The sequence below is a fragment of the Capsicum annuum genome, unplaced genomic scaffold (genome assembly GCF_002878395.1).
Source record: "Capsicum annuum cultivar UCD-10X-F1 unplaced genomic scaffold, UCD10Xv1.1 ctg5260, whole genome shotgun sequence".
NCBI lineage: Eukaryota > Viridiplantae > Streptophyta > Magnoliopsida > Solanales > Solanaceae > Capsicum > Capsicum annuum.
The window spans coordinates 34,206-38,824 of record NW_025860643.1 but is presented as its reverse complement, the minus strand read 5'-3'; the positions used below and the strand labels follow the sequence as shown (position 1 = coordinate 38,824).

The window sequence follows — 4,619 nt, the reverse complement described above, 5'->3', positions numbered from 1 at the left end:
ACATAATCAGTCGCTCTTAATTAATTATTATGAGTCATCTAGGTATTAAGAAAATAAATAGTATTTAATGAAATATAAAATAGACATAAAATGCGAAATTAACTCTAAATATTTTAAATTAAATTTTCGTCTTTCGAACGATGATTTTACTATATCACTCCTTATTATAAGTCATTTATGTATTAGAAAAATAATAATAAAAAAAATGATATGTCAACATAAAATATTTGATTTACTATCAAAATTATATTAGTGCCACATAAATTGGGACGGGACAGAAGAAGATATAAACAACATCTATTATTTGAAAATAAAATAAAAAGTACTGTAAATAGCAATAATTAACAATTTTTTTTAAAAAAATTGACTAATTTCTGCTTCAACTGCTTCAGTCATGGTTTTACTATATTACCTCTAATTAATTATTATGGTCATTTAAGCATTGTGCCACAAAAGTTGAGATAGAAAAAAATATTATAAATCACAATGATAAAAAATTTAAATTATTTAAAAATATAATTGGCTATTGTCGATACAAAACTCTGGACAAGGAAAGTAGCATATATTATTTAAAAATTAAATAAAAAGTATTATAAATTACAATTGTTAACAACTTAAAATATCTAAAAAAAAATTAATATGTTATATATTTAAAAAAAAAACTACATGAAAAATACTAGAAATCACAATAATCAACAACTTCAAAAATTTCAAAGATATAAAATATTTGGTCGGCTCTTGAAATTATATTAGTGTCACTGAAATTGGAATAGAAGAAAAGTATTATAAATCACAATAATTAAAAACTTAAATTATTTTTAAAATATAATTGACTATCAATGACACCAAAATTTGGACAAGAAAAGTAACGTATATTAATTTAAAAAATACATAAAAATTATTATAAATTACAATAGTTAATAACTTAAATTATCTAAATACATATTAAAATAACATACGTTGAACTCATGCTAAATTCTGGATGAATCCTACAAAACATATGCAATTCTTTTATTAAAATTTTTTATTTAAATATATTAAAATTAAAAAGATAAATAAATATTTTAATGTTGAGCCCGCGCTGATACGGACCATGCTTCTCTCGTATTTAAATAAACATAAGTTGAGAAAAAATTAAAAACAAAAGGAGGTGGGCCAAGCTCATCCACTTAACCCACTAAGAAATATAAAAGGAAAACCAAATGGATTTGTGCCCTTATTTCGTAGGAAAAAAAGTTAGAATGAGAAGGCTGGCAAGGGAAGCCACCAGCCCTTCGTGCAAGCCAAAAAAAAAAAAAAAAAAAGAAAGAAAATAGAGAAGACTTCAACCCGTGATTTTCTAGACAAGAAAGCAACGAGGGTCTGAATTTTGGCGTTCTTTTGGAGGAACAAAGAGGACTCAACCATCGATAAGATAACTAAGAGAAGTAGGAAAAGGAGGTAAATTTCTTTACTTGGTTCATAAATTTTACTCATATAATTCATGGCTTCGGGCTTGAGATTGATAGTTTAAGAATAAGGGATTGATAGTGATGGAGATATCTTTAAATTCTTATGAATAGAGCGAGAATATTAGCACGCCAGTTGAAAGGTATATAGGAGCATATCTAGGTTGTTGAAAGGTATCACTCTTCTAATAATGATACCTCACTATCCTATGGAGTCACTGAAGTTGATGGATTTAAACATCAGTTGCAGGATCAAATTGTAAGTGTTTTTCTGACTAAGCACATAGCTAAATCGTGCACGAGGCTATTTAAAAAAACAATAAGTGAGGGGAAGGAAAGATGGCACGCCATGAATGTGCATGGACTATAACAGTTGAACCAGATAGTGATAGTTTGTACACATCATCTTTGTAACTATGACGTGTTTGATCGGTTATAGGATTTTTTTTCCAAAGATGATCTCCACTTTAGTTATTGTCGACTTACTAAGTGGAAAATATTCCTCATCAGTCTTCAGCATTTTCTAAAGACATGATAACTTTTGAGTGATTCCTTTCGGACTAACTAATGCTCCAGGCATTCGTGGATCTATTAAATGGAATGTTTATGTTGTTCTGAGAAAAAAAATATGTGCATTCTAATGATGATATGTAGATTCTGATAGCGAAGAATAACATGAGGATCCTGGTGGACTATGTTGCACACATTGTAGGAATATCAACTTTATGTCAAGTTTGCTAAATGAAGATTATGGCTAGACCGATGACATTCCCCCTACATATTGTATATAGGGATAAGATTTACATGGATACTAAGAAGGTGGGAGCAATTCAAAATGGTAGAGTGCCACTAACCTTGTTAACATAGAAAGTTGAAGTTTAAGTAGAGGGAGAAATGTGATCAAATCTCAGGACTGGAGACATTTTTAACCACTGCACAATATGCACCTTACAGCTAAGATCCATATGATTCACTTTAGTCTGCGATGTTTTGAGGTTGGTATTGGGAATTCTTTTACTTGTGCAAAATAATGATATAATAGTGACTCTATCCCACTCATAATCTGGAAATGATTACAGTAAGATTTGTTATGAAGATCTGGAGACATTACTCATATGAGAAAATTTGTGATATTAAAACCAACCACAAGAATTACATGTACATTTTTCCAGCAAAGATATTTGAATCCTTGGCCTTCTCGATGTATGTAATCACTCTACGACTATGATTGTAATATTTTATATTATATGAAAAGGGTCAATACTGCCACTGATGAAATTTATGGTAGTTTGGTACATATAAATCTTGTAGAGGGGTTTTCAGCTTAAGACATGTGCAGACTAGAGGTGGAGACATTCAATTTAGCCTCGAAAATTTGAAAACACTGTTGACTTCCGTTCAAATTAAATCTTTGTGGGAAGAATGCATAAGGATATCGATATGAGAATGTGAGGTTATGCAAACAATGATATGAGGTCCTAACTAGCAAGACTAATGTTATGATTGTTGGCAGGTGTAACACCCCTTTTTTCTTTACAACAAAAAAAAATTCGTTTTAAAGTTTGAAAGGATTTTTATTATTAAAAGTGACAAAATGGAGGTTTTTGTTTCAAAAAGGACTATTTACAATTTTTATTCAGAGTCGCCACTTGACATAAAATCGGTGTGCCAAGTCACCTTTGAAAATCCTTTTGACTCTAAAAGACTGATCCGCGAACAGAGATTCCGACTAAGAAATTCTGTTGACCAAGGGGAAGGTGTTAGGCATCCCTCGATCCCGTGTTCTGACCACGATCGCTTGGTGGAGCATATCGGCTAATTTGTTATTATGAATGTATAAAACACACAAAACAATCAATCAATCAAACAAACAAAACAAATTCAAAATTATAGTGTCCAGTCCGATTAATACAACTTGAAAAAAATAAAAAAGGGTACTGAAAAGTAAACCTATCCTAATCCTAAACTACACTCCAATGCTTTACCCGATGCCCCGGGCCTTCATCGCGAACGTCTTCCAAGTACAAGGTACCTCGGGGCATTCCCCAGTGAATAAGTACATAAGATCTCGAGGCATTTCTCGGTAAAATGAATACATCCTCAATTTTGTGCGTTAAAATAGAAAGAACCATTCAACAAATATTCACACATTCAACAAGTCACCATCTTCCGTTTCTACAGTTTGCCTACCCAAACTTAGTATTTGTCTACCTATTCATCGATCTAAAGCATGATACTATCAATTTCAACAAAATCCAACAATGAATCAAAACTAATCAACGTTCAACTTATTCGATTATCAATTCCCCCAAATTTGAAAATGAATCGCGAAGACGGATAAACCCAAACCCCGACCCGATTTCAGGTAGAACCGAAAACAACCACAATTTCGGTGGACATTGTCGGAATCCGATCGCACTACCCTCCTTCCCAGTCGGTTCCCCTTTGTGCTTTACTCTCAATCTTTCAGTCCCTCTCCCTGTTTCAATCTCTCTCTCACTTGAATCTCATTTTCTCGATTACTCCGATCACACCCTCATCTCTTTGTTTTCAGTGTGTGGCGTGTTTATACACCGCGCGTGTGTGTATGTTGAGCTATTCGTGAGTAAGTGAACTTTTCCGATGAGGTTTCAATTTGTAGTGTATTTTATTCGGGTTTTCTTTTCTCTATTTTCGTGGGTATTCTCTCCATGGTGTTTTCGTGCGTTATTAAAGAAAAATGGAAAAATAGGGACCCCTTTAAACAGTGAGAGTGTGTATGTATTCCATATACGTGTGAGAGGTGGAATGGTGTATATCTGGGTATGTGCTCTCGGTGGAGAAGAAACAAAAATAGAGTGTATGTGTGTGTGATGTGCGTGAGGATCAGTGTGCTCTCCCTCTGTAAGTATTTCAGTGAGTGGAAATTGTGTGGTAGTGGGGTAGGGTAGATGGGGTAGTGAGGTGGGGGTAGAGGTAGGGTGTGATGTGGTTTCTTTTGATTGGGTAGATTGTTAGGATTAGTTAAAATTAGCTAGTGGTTGTTATTTTTGTCATTTTATGGAGGGATAATCACGTGTGTTAGAGTGTATGACAACGCGAGGTAAAAATGGGTGAATTAGATTTTGGGGAGGAACAAAATTACGTGTCTACATCATGCCCCTCTTTGCATGTAAACACAAAGTGTTTTCA

At 33.1% G+C, this 4,619-nt stretch overlaps 1 long non-coding RNA gene across 1 annotated transcript; it reads left to right on the top strand.

The window, feature by feature from the left end:
* Nucleotides 1-1,147: 1,147 nt before the first annotated feature.
* On the top strand, nt 1,148-2,692 carry LOC124892960. The gene is made up of 2 exons (XR_007050483.1): nt 1,148-1,440; nt 2,103-2,692. It is a non-coding gene; the product is annotated as an uncharacterized LOC124892960 (long non-coding RNA).
* The last annotated feature ends 1,927 nt before the right edge of the window (nt 2,693-4,619 follow it).